The sequence below is a fragment of the Salmo trutta genome, chromosome 2 (assembly GCF_901001165.1).
Source record: "Salmo trutta chromosome 2, fSalTru1.1, whole genome shotgun sequence".
Classification (NCBI taxonomy): domain Eukaryota; kingdom Metazoa; phylum Chordata; class Actinopteri; order Salmoniformes; family Salmonidae; genus Salmo; species Salmo trutta.
In genome coordinates, this window is record NC_042958.1 from 57755704 (window position 1) to 57780426 (window position 24723).

The 24723-nt window shown below is 41.9% G+C and overlaps 1 protein-coding gene across 3 annotated transcripts in view; it reads right to left on the bottom strand.

Moving 5' to 3' along the window:
• LOC115158392 (thyroid hormone receptor alpha) overlaps positions 1–24262 on the bottom strand; it is a 155430-nt gene extending 131168 nt beyond the window's left edge. For all 3 annotated transcript variants that reach the window (XM_029707281.1, XM_029707291.1, XM_029707271.1), the window contains exon 1: positions 23938–24262. The gene's annotated coding sequence lies outside the window, so the exon portion shown is untranslated. The remainder of the gene's footprint in view (positions 1–23937) is intronic.
• Positions 24263–24723: the final 461 nt, after the last annotated feature.

Here is a 24723-nt window from a genome sequence, read left to right on the forward strand (position 1 = left end):
AAAAACAAAATGGGCCTCTCTCTGGACACTAACTTAAAGTAACAGTATACCTGGATGTTTCTGGCAAAGCAATTTCGCTCTAATATACAGTTATCAGTTTTCCCTCATATAAGACTTTCCCAGAGGAGCCAAAGTCAGTGAGTCAGTTAGCGAGGCCTCACCAGAGTAGCCAAGCCAAAACCAACCCCCAGAGAGAGTTTGCCAAACCTCACTCTTGAATCATAGCCTTCTGTTTGCATATTATGGAAATCGGTGGAGCTATATTGATCTATGGGTGTAAATCACGAAAAGCATGCGGTGCAGGGTAAACAGGCGCCATGGGGGGTATGCAAATGACGACTCACTCTGACACAGATAAGTTGCTGGCTTGGAACATTAAATACAATCAAGTCCATAATTAATGACACCCTTACTAAAGATGAGCAAAAAAGACTATCAAATAAATAATACAAATACTGAGCTATATTGATGCTATAAAAATTTTGGGAAATTATATTATTTTATACTAATAAAATTGCTCAAGTAATACAAAAACTCTCAAAAGATAGGGGTCAAAATTATTGGCACTATTGTTTTCAATACTCCGGGACTCTCCCCTTGCGAGGATAACGAGCCTTTATCAAAACATTTTTATGAGATTGGAGAACATATTGGGATGGATCTTAGACCATACCTCCATCTGCATATGCTTCCGATTTTTAACGCCAAACACACCACTGGTGTGCGTGGCCAAAGATCTCTATTTTCATGTCATCTGACCATAGCACCGCCTGGAGTTTGATAAACGCCGTTGGCACTTGGATTGGAACCAATGCTATGGTCAGATGACATGAAGAGGTTATTCCATTCGGTTCTAGTCCATTTGTTTTCTAACAATAATACATAAATTATTTGGCGAGTATTTATGTTATTTCATTACCCCTCTTGAACTAAAACCAATATCTTTGTGTTTAATCTATGAGTGGCCGGTTGTTGTGCATAGTTTATAGAGCTGCGCATAGTTTATAAGTGCTAAGCTGTAGCGACACACACACACACACACACACACACACACACACACACACACACACACACACACACACACACACACACACACACACACACACTAACCGAGCCAATGTGGAGATTAATCAGCTGGGCCCTGTCAAAAATGGGGCCCGTCCTTCGCAGGCAGGGCAAGCCAAATAACTCTCCCTGCACTTTCTCTGCACTCTCCAATGCCCAGAGAGAAATGTAGAGAAAGAATGAGGGAGAGAGAGAGAGGGAGAGAGAAAGAAAGAAATACGTTTTTTTTGTCTGGGTTCTGTATAAGCACTTTTGTGACATCTGCTGAGGTAAAAAGTGCTTTATAAATACATTTGATCAAAAAGGGGCTTAAGTGGTGGGCGTGACAGGGGGCGTGGCAGGAAGCACGTTCGGCCCATTACCGTGACAGAATTTTCTAGTCGATTTTAGAGGCCCCATCTTGGAAGTGTAGAGACATTTTTGCATTTTTAAGCCGATTTCCTACAATTCGATACATTTCTCCATGGAGCTGAGAGACAACGTTGCAGTTTTAAAGCAAATTTACTGCAATTCTACATATTTTGCCATGCAGCTGAGAGAGAGTATTGCAGTTTTAAAGCTAATTTCCTGCGATCCTATGCATTTTGCCATGGCTAATGCAGTGGTCTTTTGCTCAAACATAATAAACAAAAAAATCTATATTGTTAAATTAATCGTTTTCTTAAAAAATGTTTTATCCCTGACTGTCTAGCCTTTATTTTGGTGATTGTTAGTTCTGAAAGAGATATATACTGCTCAAAAAAAATAAAGGGAACACTTAAACAACACAATGTAACTCCAAGTCAATCACACTTCTGTGAAATCAAACTGTCCACTTAGGAAGCAACACTGATTGACAATAAATTTCACATGCTGTTGTTCAAATGGAATAGACAATAGGTGGAAATCATAGGCAATTAGCAAGACACCCCCAATAAAGGAGTGGTTCTGCAGGTGCTGACCACAGACCACGTCTCAGTTCCTATGCTTCCTGGATGATGTTTTGGTCACTTTTGAATGCTGGCGGTGCTTTCACTCTAGTGGTAGCATGAGACGGAGTCTACAACCCACACAAGTGGCTCAGGTAGTGCAGCTCATCCAGGATGGCACATCAATGTGAGCTGTGGCAAGAAGGTTTGCTGTGTCTGTCAGCGTAGTGTCCAGAGCATGGAGGCACTACCAGGAGACAGGCCAGTACATCAGGAGACGTGGAGGAGGCCGTAGGAGGGCAACAACCCAGCAGCAGGACCGCTACCTCCGCCTTTGTGCAAGGAGGAGCAGGAGGAGCACTGCCAGAGCCCTGCAAAATGACCTCCAGCTGGCCACAAATGTGCATGTGTCTGCTCAAACGGTCAGAAACAGACTCCATGAGGGTGGTATGAGGGCCCGACGTCCACAGGTGGGGGTTGTGCTTACAGCCCAACACCGTGCAGGACGTTTGGCATTTGCCAGAGAACACCAAGATTGGCAAATTCGCCACTGGCGCCCTGTGCTCTTCACAGATGAAAGCAGGTTCACACTGAGCACATGTGACAGACGTGACAGAGTCTGGAGACGCCGTGGAGAACGTACTGCTGCCTGCAACATCCTCCAGCATGACCGGTTTGGCGGTGGGTCAGTCATAGTGTGGGGTGGCATTTCTTTGGGGGTTGCACAGCCCTCCATGTGCTCGCCAGAGGTAGCCTGACTGCCATTAGGTACCAAGATGAGATCCTCAGACCCCTTGTGAGACCATATGCTGGTGCGGTTGGCCCTGGGTTCCTCCTAATGCAAGACAATGCTAGACCTCATGTGGCTGGAGTGTGTCAGCAGTTCCTGCAAGAGGAAGGCATTGATGCTATGGACTGGCCCGCCCGTTCCCCAGGCCTGAATCCAATTGAGCACATCTGGGACATCATGTCTCGCTCCATCCAACGCCACGTTGCACCACAGACTGTCCAGGAGTTGGCGGATGCTTTAGTCCAGGTCTGGGAGGAGATCCCTCCAGGAGACCATCCGCCACCTCATCAGGAGCATGCCCAGGCGTTGTAGAGAGTTCATACAGGCACGTGGAGGCCACACACACTACTGAGCCTCATTTTGACTTGTTTTAAGGACATTACATCAAAGTTGGATCAGCCTGTAGTGTGGTTTTCCACTTTAATTTTGAGTGTGACTCCAAATCCAGACCTCCATGGGTTGATAAATTGGATTTCCATTGATTATTTTTGTGTGATTTTGTTGTCAGCACATTCAACTATGTAAAGAAAAAGGTATTTAATAAGATTATTTCATTCATTCAGATCTAGGATGTGTTATTTTAGTGTTCCCTTTATTTTTTGGAGCAGTGTATATATTTTTTTAACTATATATACATGTAGTTTCCTGTGTGTATCAAGAATGGTCCACCAACCAAAGGACATCCAGCCAACTTGACACAACTGTAGGAAGCAGTGGAGTCAACATGCGCCAGGATCCCTGTGGAACGCTTTCAACATCTTGTAAAGTCCATGCCCCGACGAATTGAGGCTGTTCTGAGGGCAAATAGGAGTGCATCGCAATATTAGTACACTCAGTGTATAGGTCCATTATCTTTTCTACATATTTTATAGCTGGTTTTAGTCGTTTAAGTTTACTCTGAAAGCGTTTTTCCATCCCCAGAACGTATTTCAGAATGGACTTAGGCGCAGTGTGGATTTAGGAGAAAAAAATCCCTGAAAGAAAAAGAAAGAAAAGAAAGCCAGAGATCCTGGTAAGATCGGATAGCATTCTGACACCCTTCTAAGAAAAAGGAATGCCTGACCTAATTCTCTGCCTTTCCCATTCCCTCTCAGTTCTGTGTTACAGAGGTAAGACAGTATCTGTCTGTTATAGGCGGCCATTGCAGAGAGGGGCAAGTAGATCTTGTGATTTGTGTTTATTGCAAACCGCTGATGTGGTCTGTTGTGTTGACATCCTCAGAATAGCCCATGCCTGAACTGTGAGCATGCGCACGTGTGCACATCCTCAAATCCGGTTCAATAATCAATTATTTAATTGGAACATTCTCACACACACAATCTCTCTGGGGCCACACCACCAGCCTTGGCCCCATAGAGTACTCCAGATGTGGAATGCAGGGACGCACGGGGGACAGTTGGACACGTCCCAACCTAGACAAGGATCAAGGACTCAACCGAGGCAAGGTGGAAATGGAGTATCTGTTTGGAATGTGTCCCGAGAGCCAACTCTACTGTACCGATTTGCTCCTCAGTCATTGAGTTCAACTCAATTTACAGGCTCTTTGGGCGAGAACAGCTGTACAGAAGACAGTTATCTATATTGTCCAAGTTGTCAAAACATATATGTGTGTGTGAGGGTGTAAGAGTGCCGCTTACAAATGGAGGACTATCTGTACTTGTATGTATGCATTCATTTAGGTGTGTGTGTACTCTGTCCCGGTCAGTGAGTCTATTGCTCTAAAAGTCTGGTCACGTGTAGTAATCACAGATCCATTGCATCATGAGGATAATGTTTCCTCACACCAGGGAACTATAGAGAGATATTCACATGATCCTGAACTCTGCCCTTTCATATGGGTACATAAACACCGACACAGCCAGCTGCACTTAAACATATGTCAGAATCTTAAAGGCGTACTGTACATTGATGCATAACACCATCCAAAATGCACAAGTACACCCCTAATAGACCCTAGAGGGTTTTTAATTACTGTTCACAAAACAATGTCCATACAGGCTAGAACACTTTACAATGGAAGACACAAGTAGCTTTTCTTGCTAGCTGACAGCTAAAGCTAATATCAATTAACTACCCTAGAACTTTGTTTGTGTTAATATGCAAACCATCATGCAAAATATACTTATTTCAAAGCTGTTTGCCACCAAAAACTTTATTCATTCACTTATTCCCTCTCACAAAGACTATCTAGTATTGCCTCAGCGAACTGACTGCCTCGTGAATGACATCATTACTGGTTAAAGAGACAGCTCACATTTTTTATAAAGAAAGCTCCTTCTAGGCTTGGGCAGTATACCGTATATACTGTATACCGGGGTACTTGGAAAAAGCCACAGGATGGTTTTTCAATATCGTCAATACCGTCCAAGCTATTTCTTTGAAGATTTTCAATAATTGTGAATATTTGTAGCTACTTTTTAAAGTTATTACCAGCAGTGCAATAACTTAGGAGATAAAGCAGATTGCGTTCTTCATTTGACCTGCCACATTATTTTAAATGATGAAGCTTACCGTAGTTCCCCCAGAACAGTTGAGCCACTCACGTGTTGTTTTGTAAATAGCATAGCGTTCTATATCTATCAGCGAGTCTCTGTTGTGCAGCGCACATGAGTTGATGAAGTTACACTTGAATGCAATTTGCTTCTAAATGTTTGCTATCAGATACATTATTTATACAATAGCCTGTTGAAACCACTTCAAATTAGTGGATTTGGCTATTTCAGCCACACCCGTTGCTGACAAGGTGTATAAAAATCGAGCACACAGCCATGCAATCTCCATAGACAAACATTGGCAGTAGAATAGCCTTACTGAAGAGCTCAGTGACTTGCAAAGTGGCACCGTCATAGGATGCCACCTTTCCAACAAGTCAGTTTGTGAAATTTCGACCCTGCTAGCGCTGCCCTGGTCAACTGTGAAGTGGAAACGTCTAGAAGCAATAATGTCTCAGCCGCGAAGTGGTAGGCCACACAATCTCACAAAACGGGACCGCCGAGTGCTGAAGTGCGTAGCCTGTAAAAATAGTCTGTCCTCGGTTGCAATACTTACAACCGATTTCTAAACTGCCTCTGAAAGCAATATCAGCACAAGAACTGTTAGTCGGGAGCTTCATGAAATGGGTTTCCATGGCCTAGCAGCCTCACACAAGCCTAAGATCACCATGCACAATGCCAAGCGTCGACTGGAGTGGTGTAAAAATCAATGCCATGGGACTCTGGAGCAGTGGAAATGCTTTCTCTGGAGTGATGAATCTCGCTTCACCATCTGGCAGTCCGACATTCAAATCTGGGTTTGCATAGTGCCAACTGTAAAGTTTGGTGGATGAGGAATAATGGTCTGGGGCTGTTTTTCATGGTTTCGGGCTAAGCCGCTTAGTTCACGTGAACGGAAAATCTTAACGTTACAGCATACAATGACATTCTAGACGATTCTGTGCTTCCAACTTTGTTGCAACAGTTTGGAGAAGGCCCTTTCCTGTTTCAGCATGACAGTTACGTGGTGCAAAGCAAGGTCCATACAAAAATGATTTGTTGAGGTCGGTGTGAAAGAACTTGACATGCCTGCACAGGCCCTGACCTCAACCCCATCGAACACCTTTGGGATGAATTGGAACGCCGACTGCGAGTCAGGCCTAATCACCCAACATCAGTGCCTGACCTCACTAATGCGCTTATGGCTGAATAGAAGCAAGTCCCCGCAGCAATGTTCCAACACCTAGCAGAAAGCCTTCCCAGAAGAGTGGAGGCTGTTATAGCAGCAAAGGGGGGACCAACTCCATATTAATTCCCATGATTTTGGAATGAGATGTTCAACGAGCAGGTGTCCACATACGTTTGGTCATGCAGTGAATCTTATAATGGCTTTCTGCCAGAAGTCAAAGAGCTCTGGATGAGTTATCTGTACAGCTGCCATTTTTCCTTGTGCTTCCTACAAGCGTTAGTTCCCCTGTGCTTACTACTAGCGTTCTACTCCTTTCTGCTCTGTGTACTACACATGCTGCTCTTCCTCAGAAAAGCATGTATCACAACTTTGTTCATTTGTGCAACTTCTCTACTTCACTTTCGCTTGAAAATGTCCACACTCACTGAAAATGACATTCGGTAGAGACTAGCTATGCTTATATAACTTTATGAGTTGGATTTGCCTGTTTTGCAACTCGTTTATGTTTGTTTTCGCTCGTTAGCATTTAGCTAACATTGTCTATGTGATTTCGCTATTAGTTTGTGCTAATTTTGTTTGCATTCTGGTGTGCTATGCCGGTAATACCATAAATCGCAGTACAAGAGAAGGATGGTATGACAATATGAAAATCTGGATACCGCCCAAGCCTAGCTACTTCTATGCAAATGTTGTTTATCAGTACAATAAAATAAGTCCCAAATAGAAGGGAAACAGATTGTTTGTCATCTGTAGCGCCATGAAATCACCTAAAACAAGCTCAGTAACTCAATGCATGCACACACTCCTTTTGAAAATGCATTCACCTGTATTGTGGATAGGCCTAGGTGACATCTTGATTGACCCAGTTTATCAATAGAGATTTACCATTCAAATAAATGATTACCATTATGTAGTTAGATTATTTTTTTTACCAAAGTCAAATTGACTGTATGACTGTATAATTGACTCATTAATGCATACATGGCAGTCTCTTAAAAAAAATTGATGTATAGAAATTCAAACTCAGAAGATGCCCAAAGATTGAACAGAGCAGTAGCTGTTTTCATCTTTTTGTATCGTGATAGTATCGTGTATTGTGATACTAAACCTGGTATAGGTATTGAAGTCAAAATTCTGGTATTGTGACAACACCACCCTACATTGGGCTCCCGAGTGGCGCAGCGGTCTAAGGCACGGCATCTCAGTGTTAGAGGTGTCACTACAGACCCTAGTTCGAGTCCAGGCTGTATCACAACCGGCTGTGATTGGGAGTCCCATAGGGCGGCGCACAATTGGCCCAGTGTTTTCCGGGTTAGGGTTTTGCCTAGTTAAATAAAGGAAAATGGTAGCTCATGTTTTTGTGCATTAATTAGGTTGGAAATAACTTATTGGTGTTGTACAGAGTTCTTCTTCGAAAGCGAGATCAATGACGGTCATGTGATGACACAGCACTCTATAAATATATGAAAGAAGTGTCAACAAGCTGTCGGCTAATGGGCATCCTGATAAATCCAAATCAAACAGTCATCAGGGGTTGGAACATAAATTATTTTCGAATCGTTTCGTTCTGAATAGAACCATATATTTTTTGGTTCCGTTACACAGTTCTGACAACAAAATAAAATACAGATCTGTCATTCTCATTAAAACCCTAAGAAGCAGTAGATCTGTTTTATGTGCGCTAGTTCCATGTCTTCCATTTTTAAGTTTCTTTTTTTGTGACTTTAGCTTCCAGTTTTGTACACCAGCTTCAAACATGTGAAAATACAATAGTTTTGGTTAGGGAAAATATATTTCATAGCAGTTTAGATGATACAATGATTCTCTACACTGTACTTGTTTGGTCAAATAAACTGAAATTAGGAACTATTACAATTTTAGCAACCAGGAAATGGCAGGGCAATTTCTGCATAGTGCATCTTTAAACCTCTGAAATATCCCCAAAAAATGTACATTTAGCTTGACAGTAAATTACTTCAGCAATCAGTGCTGATAGAGCAGCTTGCTGCGGATCGGGTACGTGATTTAATCTGTATAGGAAAGTTGTTTAGAGCAAATGCTATTTTAAGGGGGAGGAGAGAGCGAGAGAGGATGGAGGAAGCTTGCCTTGAAGTGCTGGGCATCTTGTTATGACGTGCATTATCTGAATTAGGCCCACAGAATTACACCTATGGAGGAGCAGCTTCTATTGAGGAACTTTGAATGTCTTTGGTTTAACGTTGGACCAGAGCAAGCGTTAGCTAGCTAGCCAACTAACAAACTTGTGTGTGAAGAGAATGAACTAGAATTAGAATTAATAACATCTTACTTTTTTGTAGTTAATAAATCCAATGTGAAACAACTAGCAGTGAAAAAGTCAATCCATTCTTCTCTAATTAAACATCTCTTCCTAATTTCTGAATTACACTTGTAATATCGTCAGTAGGCTATAGTAACCTATGTAGGCTATAGTAACCTAGGCAAAGATTTCCAGCTGGCAGGCAGAGGCTGGAATAAGATTCTTAGTGACAGAGTGAGGGCTTTTCATAGGCACTTTGCTGCGATTTTTGTGGGACTGGAAAAAAATGCCCAGAACATAAAATAATGTTATTAACCGGTTCCCATGCTTTTAAAATAACGGTTCTGTTCTGGAACAGTATAGATTGCTTTCGTTTTCGGTTCAGGTTCTGTTCCTTCAATAATTGTACTATTTTCCGTTTTTTTGGTTCTGTACCCTGCACCGGTTCCAACCCTTGACAGTCATGGTGTGTCACAGTCAAAGACACGGACGTTTCTACTTGTTCATAATAGTATACTGGCTAACAACAATCTTTATTCTGGACGGGAAAAGTGCTAATTGTTTAAATGCATCCACACCCATGAGGACACAATGGGAATTCACACAGACATACACACAAAACGCACGTACGGGCATACAAACACACACCACAAACCAAATACAGTGCAATGTTACGCTCGTCAAGTCCCCTTGAGCTATGACTTCATTGTGACATGCACCCAACCACTGCCTCCTCACAGACACACACACACAAGAATATCAAGACTCCTTCTCATGGCCAAGTCACCCGATGCATGAAATAACAGGTGTGCAGGACGGGAGAGGGAGGGAGTGACGGGGGTTAAGTTGAGAGCTGAGATAATAATCGGGACAAGATGACAAGATGACAAATGGAGGTAGAATCAGCAGCAACGGGCACGGCAGTGTCAACAAACAGAGGAGTGTTTTGTGTAGTGGATTTTCCTATTTCCAGGGCCCCCTTCGTCGGTTGGGTTGCCAGCGTGGTTGCTAATCTTACGGAAGAGAACTCCTGCCCAGCCCTATCCCCAGCTATTCATCCCTCACCTATCTATCAATCAACACAGTTCACAGAGTACATTGGTTGCCCATTCGCTGCATACGGACTACAATAGATCATTGGAAATAATCTCCATACCGATTTTAGGGATTTTGACGCAGAATTTGAACCAATACTGTATCATGTTCATGTGATGCCTTAATTAGTATCACAATTCATATGATAATAATATCAGTGATAGTGATAAATTACTGTGGGTGTTCAATTAATTACTGTGGTTTATGAGATTATTTCACCACAGTAATAAAAACAAAACCAGTAACTGCCCCAGGCTTGGCTTACTGTCGAACGTACAGTAACTCAGTCAGAGTGTAATCATGTGGAGCTGAACAATATGATTCAGGAACGTTCATCTTTCAGATGTCTCTCGTCAGACAAACATTGAACCTTGGGACTGGGATTGCAGCTCACTGGGCAAAGGGTCATGTCTCGTCCAAAAAAAGTGATGGAGGGACAACATCAACACTTCAGTGCAAGACACAAAAAATAAACTGTAGTTATTCTCTCTGTCTCTCTCTGTAGCCAAAGGAGTATTTTACGCACATCTCTCTGTTCATCGCCCTAGGAAAACTGATGTGGGACTATGTATTAAGGGAGAGAGCCAGAAGTGTGATCAAAAACTTGGGCGCTCTCCAACTGAAGCAGCTTGCAGTAAATTAATATGTAAGCCTTGTAGTGACAGTCAAAAGAAGGCAGGATGTCATAACCCAGCATAGTAAAAGCTTAATAAGGCCTACTCTCTCTCACACACATTATCCCAAAGTAAATTCACTTCCCCACACACACACACACACACACACCCACGCGCACGCGCACACACACATTATCCCAAAGTAAATTCACTTCCCCACACACACACACACACACACACACACACACACGCGCACGCGCACACACGCGCACGCGCACACACACATTATCCCAAAGTAAATTCACTTCCCCACACACACACACACGCGCACGCGCACACACACATTATCCCAAAGTAAATTCACTTCCCCATACTTGTAATTCCACAGCCTGTCTTGGGTGAAGAGCCGGGGCTTTAACGAAAAGCCACGTTTCTATTTTAAGGGCCGACTGTGCAACAAGGAGCTCTTATTTGGCCCTGTATATGTTAGCCAGTTAGCGTTAAAATTAAATAGGACCCTAGTGTAAGAAGTGGCCTTAAATTTCAAAGGCTCAATGAAGAGGTGGACGGACTGCTGCTTGGGACCTGCCATACCCTCAGCTCCTGGAATAAGTCCATCGAAATTTCCTGAAGCGTGAAAGATTACAAAAACAGGGCAATAACATGGCAGTGTTTCTTCACCATAGACACCCATTTATTCTCCCCACCCTGATTGGCAGTTCTTTGGAGGCTTCGGGAGGGCAGAGCTAAGATCGTGGCCATCTTATGTAAACTTTTGTGCTCGTTTGTAATTTCCTTCCCATTCTGTTGCAGTTTGATGATTCTTCTGAGGCAGTATGCTGACTCAGCACGCTAACTGACTAAGTGTTTCTTGACAAAGTAAAAATAATGGGTAAGACAATAAGATATATATAATAATAATTGGATGTTAATAAACAAATTTAGCAGTTCACTTTTCATTTAAGCAATAAAACGATGGCCTATTTACAGATGGCAAGGTACAATAGCGGAATAGAACTTGGTCCGCTGCCAACGTTCTAATCATCCCCTTTAATTAAGTCTGGACGACATGGCCAAAATGTCCGATTTTTGACGGTATGACTGTGTTTGACAGGTTCTTAATTTCTACATTTGCTTTATGAGTAGTGAGTGGCCCTAGGGTGAAACCACATGCATTCTAAGTGATTTCAATGTGTCTTTCTCCATTCTGATTGTTTTATACTGTTCCATCAAACGTCAACCAAAAACGCATCTCATTGGGATCATTTCCACACTGCCACGTAGGGTTGCACGGTATGGGCAAAACATCTAGGCCTTATTTTTAACAAAATATTGCAATTATGATTTGACTTGTGATTTACATCGAAACACTTGGGTGAACAGTCAGAATCATGGAAATATAATGAGTATTCTAATCCTACAGTTAGAATGTAATAGTTCCCACAGTGTGGTTTGACATGACACCAAATTAAAAAGATTTTTCATTCAGGTCAAACACTGTATTCAAAGTGTCCACTATTATATTCTATCTATACATTTAGAATACTAATAGGGTCTTTATGTGGAGGCGTTATTGGGCGCGTTCGAGTGGATAACTTTTGTCAAGTCGGTGTCACCGTCTTTTCAAGTGTGTTGCATTATGGTTATAAAAATTGTCGAATGCAGGAATTTGACAAAAATCTAGTGATCACAGTTTATGCAGTTTTTGATAAAGTCGCCTTCAATTCAATGCAGTTGCTTCTCACCAACTGCAACTTGCAGCCCTCGCCTGCATTGTGGGAGGCACTACTTGTCAACCAATCATTAGGGTGTTTTTGTTTGACCCACGTTCACATGGCCAAAGACATGACTGAAAAAGGAACCAACTTTGCCGCGATTATAAAGCTACAGGAGATGAAAATGAAAGTGACATGAGACTTCTCTAACTAATTAATTGTACACAAGGTTTGCAGTTTGTGAGTGTGTGATATAGGGGTATATAAAAGTTTATTTATACAGAAAACCCTTTATAAAACAATAGCTTTTATGTTGATCTGAGCCTTGCTGTTTGAAGCATTCATAACTACATGGAAACAATTATACCTTAGGGACTATGTTGAAAAAAAGAGTCAAGATTAGACTACTACTTGTGGCTTAAATTATGATATTGATATTCTGGGCAGATTAAACTACAGTAGTTGTAGTCCAGAGAAGACCTGTGTATATGTATACTGAATCATGCTACGCCAGTCAGGGTTGCTACTCTGCTTGCCTGTGACATCTCCACAAATCCGTCACGACTTCATTTCTCTCCCAGTGCGTAAACACAAACAGAGAGGCTACTAAAATGGGCCCATGCCAGACAGTGTCAGATGGACTCCTACTCGTAAAGCCGTCGCCCCTGGCAAAAATAATGCTCCCGCGCCGCGCGCCAAATCTTCCAGCTCATGAAAGGGGTTGTAGAGATGGAGGGAACAAGCAGTCGTAGCCAGGGCTACATGACTGCTGTTGATATGTGTAAAACAGCCTCAACTCTCCCCGTCCAATAAAGGGACGTTTTATACCTTATTATGTCCCTGTGAGCTGAGGTCGGCTGCAGATTAAGACAGAAAGACAGAGGCAGAGAGAGAGACAGAGACAGAAAGAAAGAAAGAGCGAGTTAGAAAGAAAGAGAGAGAGAGTTAGAAAGAAAGAGAGAAAGAAAGAAAGAAAGAAAGAAAGAAAGAAAGAGAGAGTTAGAAAGAAAGAAAGAAAGAAAGAGAGAAAGAGAGAGTTAGAAAGAAAGAAAGAGAGAGTTAGAAAGAAAGAAAGAAAGAAAGAAAGAAAGAAAGAAAGAAAGAAAGAAAGAAAGAAAGAAAGAAAGAAAGAAAGAAAGAAAGAAAGAAAGAAAGAAAGAAAGAAAGAAAGAAAGAAAGAAAGAAAGAAAGAAAGAAAGAAAGAAAGAAAGAAAGAGAGAGTTAGAAAGAAAGAAAGAAAGAAAGAAAGAGAGAGTTAGAAAGAAAGAAAGAAAGAAAGAAAGAAAGAAAGAAAGAAAGAAAGAAAGAAAGAAAGAAAGAAAGAAAGAAAGAAAGAAAGAAAGAAAGAAAGAGAGAAAGAAAGAAAGAGTTAGAAAGAAAGAAAGAAAGAAAGAGTTAGAAAGAAAGAGTTAGAAAGAAAGAAAGAAAGAAAGAGTTAGAAAGAAAGAAAGAAAGAAAGAAAGAAAGAGAGAGTTAGAAAGAAAGAGAGAAAGAAAGAAAGAAAGAGCGAGTTAGAAAGAAAGAAAGAAAGAAAGAGCGAGTTAGAAAGAAAGAAAGAGCGAGTTAGAAAGAAAGAAAGAAAGAAAGAAAGAAAGAAAGAAAGAGAGAAAGAAAGAAAGAGCGAGTTAGAAAGAAAGAAAGAGCGAGTTAGAAAGAAAGAAAGAGCGAGTTAGAAAGAAAGAAAGAGCGAGTTAGAAAGAAAGAAAGAGCGAGTTAGAAAGAAAGAAAGAGCGAGTTAGAAAGAAAGAGAAAGCAAGTTAGAAAGAAAGAGAAAGAGAGTTAGAAAGAGAGAGAGAGTTAGAAAGAGAGAGAGAGTTAGAAAGAGAGAGAGAGTTAGAAAGAGAGAGAGTTAGAAAGAGAGAGAGTTAGAAAGAAAGAGAGTTAGAAAGAAAGAAAGAGAGAGTTAGAAAGAAAGAGAGTTAGAAAGAGAGAGAGGCTTTTGTATATTATCTACTTCACTTGCTTTGGCAATGTTAACATATGCCAATAAAGCCCCTTGAATTGAATTGAGAGAGAGGCCCTGAGGCAGAGAGTGGGCTCATGGAAGTCTCGCAGTCATGATCATACTAGGAGTGGCAAGAGAGGTGGAGGAGGGCGCTGTCTGGCAGCCATTTGCATGGAAATCCCAGCCGAGAAGAAAAAGCAAATAAAAAGGAGCAGAAACAGAAAGGTTATAGGGACCCTGCCTGCTAGGAAATGAAGAGAGGACGCTTGGCTTAGCTTGGCTGGAGCTGAAAGAACAGAGACTAAAAAACCTTTGGAAAGCCACACATTTGGCTCTGAAGGCGAGACGCAGACGGTTTGTTGGTAGTGGTCTGTTTGTGTGCGAGTGTTGTCGTCTGTGGTAGTGTGCGTTATCTCAAAGACGCCAGGCAAGCTTATCAGCAGTTACGGGGCTGCGTTGTCCTCTGAACAGGCTGAAAGCAGCCAGTCAAAGTTCAGCTTCATTAGTACTGTATGACGTAAGGAACTCAGCCGCCACTTCACTCAAGTTCACACTGAGAGGTGAACAGGTACCTACACGGTTCATGAAGTTCATTGTACGTGGGCTGAAAAAGTTTGGTGCCCAAAATCAATCATTGCATTCAAGAAGAAAAGCAACATAGAACAATTTGTCACTTTTTGGTAGACCTGACCAAATTCACATAGAATGAGTTATAGATCGGTCATTCTACTTGAAAGCAAGTCTAAGAAGCAGTAGATCTGTTCTATGTGTGCTATTTCTATGCTTCTCGTTCTTAAGTTTTGTTTTTGAGTCTTTTACGCTCAATTTTGTACACCAGCTTCAAACAGCTGAAACAACAATATTTGTGGTTATGGAAAATATATTTCATAGTGGTTCAGATGATACAATGATTCTCTACACTATACTATCTTATTTTGTCACAAACTGAAATTAGGTGAACTATTATAGTTGTAGCAACCAGGAAACGGTGGAGCGGTTTCTGCATAGTGCAACTTTAAGCTTAGGGTGACATAGAAGCTCAACTGAAATTGTGCCTGAGGAAAACCATTCGTCACACAGAAATGACAACCTGCACTCAGTAACTAGCCCCTTCTTCACCTCAACCAATGGCGAGTCACAATGACAACCCTAAACCATTTAAGTCTCATCTGACCTCATCTGTCTTTTGACCCCTATCTACTGGTTAAACCTAGGACGAGTGGTCACCAACCTTTTCTGAGTCAAGATCACTTTCGCAGTCAAAAAGCAAGTCGAGATCTACTGCTCAGAATTTATTTTAAACATGAACCTTATAAAAACAGTTGTGTAGGAATGGGGTTTGTACAGTAGGTCTAATACATTATCACAGCATATTGGCTATATGCCTGGCCTGCCTATATTGTTCTTCTCAGACCGTATTATATTTAAAAACTCGAACTTTGATTACAAAATAGATGAGTTTGTGTAGCACCTGCGAGTTCTCAGTTGTCTTGAACACACTGAAGTCGAAGATTTCCAAGTTCCCAGTTGTCTTGAACACACTGAAGTCGGAGATTTCCAAGTTCCCAGTTGTCTTGAACACACTGAAGTCGGAGATTTCCAAGTTCCCAGTTGTCTTGAACACACTGAAGTCGGAGATTTGAGTTCCCAGTTGTCTTGAACACACTGAAGTCGGAGATTTGAGTTCCCAGTTGTCTTGAACACACTGAAGTCGGAGATTTGAGTTCCCAGTTGTCTTGAACAAGGTATTAGTCTCAGCAGAGGGAGGGAGAGATTAGCAGAGGGTCCGCCTCTCACAACCCCTGCTCTCTCCTTCCTTTCCTCCGGTGAGACTGACCAGGAGAGGGGACACCGTCTTGTCTTCCACCTGATGGCAAAACTCGAGTCGGTACCACATCTGCCTCAGGCACAAATTCATGTTGTTCCTATGACCAGAGAAAGTGAAGTACTCCTCAATATTAAAATAGACACAACGAGCTGCTAATAATAGTACAAACGAAGGGCTATCGATACACTTGGCTACTCATTCATGCAGTTGCAGCGGGAACGGAAGTAGAGAGAAGCGCGTTTTATGTTTTGTAATAGCGTTGAATACAAATTGTGTTGGCAGTGCTGAGTAAAAACTTCAACATTAACTCACTCATAAAAACAGCAGCTCTTTGCTGTAAGCTATTCTTTGATAGCGATTTCTTTTAAAACAATTACCATTGATAGACTATCTATGGTAATTGTTTTTATGAAATCGCTGTGGCCGGGGTCATAGAAGCTGTAGGTAGGCACACAGTTTTTTTTTTAGCTATCCGATTGTCAGCACAGTTGGCACACTCGATTTATTTAGCCACAGATCTCCCGGTCCGCGGAGTTTGTCTTTTCAGACAAATGAAATGGCTCAAAAATGGGAACTTTTGAATCAAGTGCACCTACTGCGTTCGACCGGTTGGTGACCACTGCCATAGACCGTAAAATGAATGGACAAAGCCATCAATGACGCCAGCCCCTTGTTTCCTATGTGAGGTCTCAGTGGGCATTTGAAGATCAGGAAGTGTTGTTTTAGCTCGTTGCCATCTTGCTTCATGAAGGAGTTTTTGGAAACATTGCACAGTTTAAGCTATTCTAGGAAGTGACTTTGCAGGCTAGATCAGTGCTGTCCCCTCTGAGTATCTAAAATTGAAGGCCGACCGGGGTACTGCAGGCTGCAATTTATCCTTAACTTCTGTGTGCAATTTTAAAATAATCGGTTAAAGGAAATACATCTGGTGAAATAGAAACAAGTATTGGCACCATGATTGTGTACGAAAAATATTTTGTATCCACGAATATTCACCACCATACTCTCTTTGACTATAATGGGGGATACAACTTTCTGAATACATTGCCTTCGTTTACTCTGGTGCACTGCACACATTGTCCTTGCTAGAGTGGAATAACTACAGAAGTGTGAATAATCTAGAGTTGAGATTTCAATTTCTCACTGAGAAAAATACAGAAATGAACAGAAATAAAGTTGCTAGCCAGGATAAAAACCTGTTACTATTGACTAGAAATCAATGGGAGTGTGTCAAACAGAAGTACGGTGAAGAGAGTATAAAGGGATTAGAACCTGGGTGGTTCAAGCCCTAAATGCTGATTGACTGACATCCGTGGCATATCAGACCATATACCACGAGTATGACAAAACATGTATTTTTACTGCTCTAATTACGTTGGTAACCTGTTTATAATAGCAATATGGCACCTCTGGGGTTTGTGATATATGGCCAATATACCACGGCTAAGGACTGTGTCCAGGCACTCCGCACTGCGTGTTGCATAAGAACAACCCTTAGCCGTGGTATATTGGCCATATACCACAAACCCCTAGAGGTACCTTATTGCTTAAAGATAGTCACTTGTTGGTAACTGCTCAGAACAACCTCTAATGCATTGGGCCAGGACATGTTTCAACTCTACCTCTGGGAGAAAGATGACATTTTGATCAACCATGTTAATAAAATAAAAATGGTAAACGTTGGCATTGTCACACACTGTTATAACACTCATTTATCAAAAGCGCACATTTAAAGCCTTTGGGAGAAGGTCAGTCCAATTCAATTCAACCCGGCGGATCAACAAATTGGATGCACAATGGTATGTGAGCATATCTCAGGACAGACAATGCTGGCTATTGTTTAGCCAGTCAAACAATCTCAATTGTTATCCGCTCACATCTATGGGACCAATTCTACATGACCTTCATCTTAATCGTTCAAATGGACTTTGATATAAATGGGTTTGAGAGAAGTTTATCCAGGTAAAGACGATGTGCCCCAAATGCTGTCATTCGCAAAGCGAAAACATACAGATCAGCTGATGGCATTTTGTGCTGGACTGCCTGCGCCTTTCTGAACGGAGACCGCGAGAGCAACCTGTGAGCGCATGGCATAAATTGATGACATAATCTAATTAGTCATAAACACGAGCAGGGACAATCACGCGAGAGCACTCCGGGGACGTGTGTGGGATGACTAACTCTGCTGCACCGTATTCAGGTCAAGTCGACATGAAAACCATTCACTGTCAAAGCGAAGAACATTGTAACCAAAAAAAAAACATTTCTCAAAGATAGTACATTGTCCAGTCTTAGTCGATATTGTATAAGTAAGTAATGGAATCTGGATAAATTCCAGTCTGGGACCATTGCCCACTCTCACTCTCAGCCTAGACTGTTCAGGAAAGGGCTCGAAGTGTTTGACTACCCAGCATGTCACGGTCTCTCTGTAGGCTCCTCTTCTCTGCTCTCTCTGACATCATAATAGAGTGGATTCAGATCAGGACATGGCTGCACTGCATAGCCTGCTTATATAACTGAACTCTGTCTCACTTTTTCTAAGCTTCCAGCACCACTGCCCCATACAGAGAGAGACCGAGGGGCAAATGAGGAGGAAAAGCTGAAATGTCTTGAGTCAATAAGTATTCAATCCCTTTGTTATGGCAAGCCGAAATACAAATTTGCTTAACAAGTCACATAATACGTTACATGGACTCACTGTGTGCAATAATAGTGCTTAACATCATTTTTTTATGAATACCTAATCTCTGTACCCCACACATACAGATAATTGTAAGGTTCCTTAGTCAAGCAGTGAATTTCAAACACAGATTCAACCACAAAGACCAGGGAGGTTTTCCAATGACTTGCAAAGGGCACCTATTGGGAGATGGATATTCAATGTATTTTTTACCTCTTTGAGCATGGTGAAGTTAGTAATTACACTTTGGATGGTGGCTCAGTTGGTAGAGCAAGGAGCTTGCAATGCCAGGGTTGTGGGTTTGATTCCCACGGGGGATCAGTACAAAAAAATGTATGCACTCACTACTGTAAGTCACTCTGGAGAAGAGTGTCTGCTAAATGACTAAAATATCAATGTAATTGTATCAATACATCCAGTCACTACAAAGATACCGTTGACGGAGAGGAAGGAAACCGCTTAGGGATTTCACCATCATGCCAATGGTGACTTTAAAACAGTTACAGAGTTGAATGGCTGTGATATGAGCAAACTGAGGATGGATCAACAACATTGTAGTTACTCCACAATACTAACCTAAATGACAGACTGAAAAGAAGGAAGCCTGTACATAAAAACAATATTCCGAAACATGCATCCTGTTTGCAATTAGGCACTAAAGTAAAACTGCTAGAAATGTGCAAAGAAATGAACTATGTTCTGAATACGAAGGGTTATGTTTGGGGATAATCCAGCACATCACTGAGTACCACTCTACATATTTTCAAGAATGGTGGTGGCTGCATCATGTTATGGCTATGCTTGTCATCGGCAAGGACTAAGGAGATTTTTAGGATAAAAAGAAACAGAATAGAGCTAAGCACAGGCAAAATCCTAGAGGAAAACCTGGTTCAGTATGCTTTCCAACAGACACTGGGAAACAAATCCACCTTTCAGCAGGATAATAACTTAAAACACAAGGCCAAATGTACACTTGAGTTGCTTACAAAGATGACATTGAATGTTGCTGAGTGGCCCAGTTACAGTTATGACTTAAATCAGCTAGAACATCTATGGCAAGACTTGAAAATGGCTTTCTAGCAATGATCAAAAACCAACTTGGCAGAGCTATAAAAAAAAAAAAGATATGCTAATATTGTAAAATCCAGGTGTGGAAAGCTCTTAGAGACTTACCCAGAAAGACTCACAGCTATAATCACTGCTAAAAGTGATTCTAACATGTATTGACTCAGGGGTGTGAATACAGTACTAGTCAAAAGTTTGGACACACCTACTCATTCAAGGGTTTTTCTTTATTTTACACATTGTAGAATAATAGTGAAGACATGAACACTATGAAATAACACATACGGAATCATGTAGTAACCAAAAAAAGTGTGAAAAAAATTCAAATATATTTTATATTTCAGATTCTTCAAAGTAGCCACCCATTGACTTGATGAAAGCTTTGCACACTCTTGGCATTCTCTCAACCAGCTTCATGAAGTAGTCGGGTTCGTGCCGTGGGGGAGATCTTCATAAGCTATACTCAGCCTTGTCTCAGGGTAGTAAGTTGGTGGTTTGCGGATATCCCTCTAGTGGTGTGGGGCTGTGCTTTGGCAAAGTGGGTGGGGTTATATCCTGCCTGGTTGGCCCTGTCCGGGGGTATCGTCGGACGGGGCCACAGTGTCTCCCAACCTCTCCTGTCTCAGCTTCCAGTATCAATGCTGCAATAGTGTATGTGTCGGGGGGCTAGGGTCAGTCTGTTATATCTGGTGTAATTCTCCTGTCTTATTCAGTGTCCTGTGTGAATTTATGTATGCGCCCTCTAATTCTCTCTCTCTCTGCCTCCCGGACGACCTGAGCCCTAGGACTATGCCTCAGGACTACCTGGCCTGATGACTCCTTGCTGTCCCCAGTCCACCTGGTCGTGCTGCTGCTCCAGCTTCAACTGTTCTGCCTGTGGCTATGGAACCATGACCTGTTCACCGGACATGCTACCTTGTCCTGGACCTGCTGTTTTTGACTCTCTCTCTCTACAGCACCTGCTGTCTCGAACTCTGAATGCTCGGCTATGAAAAGCCAACTGACATTTACTCCTGAGGTGCTGACCTGTTGCACCCTCTACAACCACTGTGATTATTATTATTTGACCCTGCTGGTCATCTATGAACGTTTGAACATCTTGACCAGGGACAGTTATAATCCCCACCCGGCACAGCCAGAAGAGGACTGGCCACCCCTCAGAGCCTGGTTCCTCTCTAGGTTTTATCCTAGGGAGTTTTTCCTAGCCACCGTGCTTCTTCATCTGCATTGCTTGCTGTTTGGGGTTTTAGGCTGGGTTTCTGTATAAGCACTTTGTGACATCGGCTGATGTAAAAAGGGCTTTACAAATACATTTGACTGATTGATTGACAGATAGTTACCTAGAATGCATTTCAATTAACAGGTGTGCCTTGTTAAAAGTTAATTTGTGGAATTTCTTTCCTTCTTAATGCATTTGAGCCAAGCAGTTGTGTTGTGACAAGGTAGGGGTGGTATACAGAAGATAGCCCTATTTGGTAAAAGACCAAGTCCATATTATGGCAAGAACAGCTCAAATAAGCAAAGATAAACAAAAGTCCATCATTACTTTAAGACATCAAGGTCAGTCAATCTTACTGATATATCCCCTACTAAACAAACAGTATGCACTAATACACACATAATAAACCATGTAAACCTGTACACATTAGTGCTTTTTTTTTTTTTTTTAAATGTGTGTATCTTTAACTGTTATTTTACCAGGTAAATTGAGTGAGAACAGATTCTCATTTACAGGAACGACCTGGGGAAGTGTTACAGGGGAGAGGAGGGGGATGAATGAGCCAATTAGAAGCTGGGGATGATTAGGTGGCCATGATGGTATGAGGGCCAGATTGTGAATTTAGCCAGGACACCGGGGTTAACACCCTTACTTTTACGATGTGCCATGGGATCTTTAGTGACCACAGAGAGTCAGGACACCCCGTTAAACATCCCATCTGAAAGTGATGGAACCCAAAATGTAGGAGGCTGAGTTACTGTACACAAATGAAAACATTGAATTGCAGAAACTTTCCGAAGCCCACACTGGGTTTATTTGCTTTCAGAAACATGTTTATGGTGTAATGTCGGATTTGGCCAAGGGCCAAGGCTAATTAACAGAGGCAAAGAAGACAGAGTTTTAAACAACTAGGTAATGATTAATGTGTAGGTGGAAATCTGGAGGAAAGTCAAGGGCTCGCTGTATTAGGTTTTATCATGAAGCTGGGAAATATCTCCCTCACAAATGAAAACAGCTATCAGTATCCCTGATATTTGCCCTACCACTTGTATGACGTTGTTCTGAACCCACTGCCCCCAAGTCGTAGTGACATCGTCAAGTTCGCCACCCCGTCCATTGGTCGGCCCTGTACGGAGATTGTGCGCGCCCGGTCGAGTGTGTGTAGCAAGCTAATTAGTTTAAATATCAACAGTACTGCCACAGCAGCATAACATTTGATTAACACTTGATAACACTTGATTTATATCACCATCAATATTCGGCCTGGTTGGCTGATAGCGTACGCCTTACAGGACTTCATCAGATATTTCTTTAGCTGCAGGAAAGTTGCTGGAGGTGCTGCAGAACCCCTGATAAATGTAAATACATTTGCCAAAGTTATAGAATTACTGCTGTCTGTTCAGAAAGAAATGAAATAATCAGAAAAGCTTACTGTACCCGAGTAGGCCTATCATTTAGCCACAGAGGATCAATAGCTTTTTATTTGTTATTGCCTAGATGTGGTCGGAAAGCAAAATGGCTCCTGCTGAAGAGAGAAGACTCTAATCTGTCTGCTTTAAGCTACCTTAATATTTAATCAACTTCCAAATAGGCCTATTGAGCAAACATTGTTTTAAGTAAAACAAGAGAGAAGTAGGCTATAGGCACGAGCGCATAGTGAGCTGTGCATTATTGGGTAAGTCAGTGAAACTGAAAAGCTTTTTTAAGACTATAATTTCCTTGTCATATTGTACAATGTGTGTCTCCGCACACCTAGGCCTAGTCTATTGATGGATTCAAGACAAGGTTGTTTTTATTGATCTCAGATTCTCAGTTGGTCAGTGTCAAAGTAGCCTGTCATTTTGATCATTTGTGTGGTAGTAAAAAAGTATCCAGTCATGTACAATGATGTATAATTGCATGAAATGCGTTTATAAAAGGCCACATTTTTCCTGGACCCAAGGCTATTAAAAACGGTCCCCATGTGTGCAAAAACAAAGCCATCGGTGATTGGATAATGTCTAACCAATCAGAGTATCAAAGCCAATGACATTTTCAAAACGCCGCTTTACCCATGTGGGTTCTAGGTCTGGCCCAACCCATCAGTTTCTGGGACCAATCAGACGGTCTACAATGGATTTGCTCGAGGGGGGGGGGGGCGTTCCTGCAGATCCAGGAATGACCACATGCAAGAACGCCCCGAATTGACTGATTGCGGAGAAGAAACTTTAATGTCTATGGGCGTGGTGTTGTGTTTGGCCAGAGCATGGAGTATGGATAGCCAGGCAACATTTAAATGGACATTACTGTATGACAGCGCTAAGAAAACAGACACATTTATTATAATAGAATAGTAAGTAACGTTGTACCAAGCTATTGGCATTACACAGTAACTTGGGAATTTCCCAAACAAGACTAAATGATATGGCTGTGCATAACTCATGTGCTCCATGATATTTTCCAAGACAATATTGTTGGTATTATCATGCCCTATGACAGTCAGAAATCAATATTCATGGTGCTATAGGCCTAGAATGATCAGTTTCATTCTGCGGTATCATAGTAAATCTGATGTGTAATTTGTACTGTAACCCTTAGAAGTTGGCAGTTATCCAAAATATTTGCTGCAACTGTGCTACAAACATACCTGCACCAGATTTGAACAATATGACACTTACTTTGCTAAAATAATAATTGATCCTCCTACACACAAGGCCACACAACATAACCTGCACAAAAATAGACAGATGCATGTGTGTGTGTGTGTGTGTGTGCGTGTAGTATCATAAATTAATAAATACAAGTTAGGCCCCTCAGTTGATTACGTGAACACATTGCACACTGACTATCTGCATCGACAACTACATCAAACAATAAAATACTACAACAGCTGTACAACAGTAATTGCGGCGAATTATATTTTAGCAAGCAAACTGTAGGAGGCCAAGGTGAAGCTATACTGTAGCCTACATAATGCTGCTGATCTGTCAAACCATGCAGCTACTGGGGCTAGCTTGGACACAAAAATACGCACAAACGCGACATGCAAGGTGGGTAGAACACGTTTGAAAGTAAATATGTGCCAATGAGACTCACCGTCAGGTTCTTCTACTGTTTTGGACGGGAATACGGTTGTTTTGAGACTGAAACGAGGATGAAAAAGTCAAAGCCTCCCCGTATAAAGCGCAAGTGGAGTGGTAGGGTATGCAACTGCACAGTACCGGGCTTTTCTATATATAAAAAAAAGAATTCCTCTGCAAAGCGCCGCTTGCCGTCAAAACGTCTCGTGCGGTTCCTAATTTGCACTTAAACAAAGTCACAAGGTGCTCGTTATTTGGGATTTCCCATGGGGTGTGTGTAAAAATGTGCTCCAGTAACGTTTCGGTAGGCTGCCACGACAGGGAAATGGAATCAAGAGATATACTATTGCTCCTCCCTCCGCATATGTACAGTATGGGGCGCACACTGCTCTGGGCCAATGCAATGCTCTGGGCCCGCATGAAACAATTTAATAAAACTAGCTATCTACCGCTCTCTACAGGACTACCACTCTCTACAGGACTAACACTGTAAAGTACAAACACATCTACCTCTGATAAAATAAAATAAAAATACTTGAAAAGTAGCAATATTCGCTTTGAATGTGAGACCATGAGAATGAATATAGCTTGGTGTGGAGATGTTGAGCATTCACGCTGATACGAGTCTGGCGTGGTGCGTTATTCTCGTCCTCATATAGGCTAGGTTCGCCAGAGGACGCGGTCCAGCTCCTCCCTTCACAAAGAAGAATGAAAGACCTCAAGTACCTGACTTGCCTTACCGGTGGGAGGTGAGGTTAGGTGAGGACCATGCGCTTTTCTCAATAAAACAAAACCATTTTCA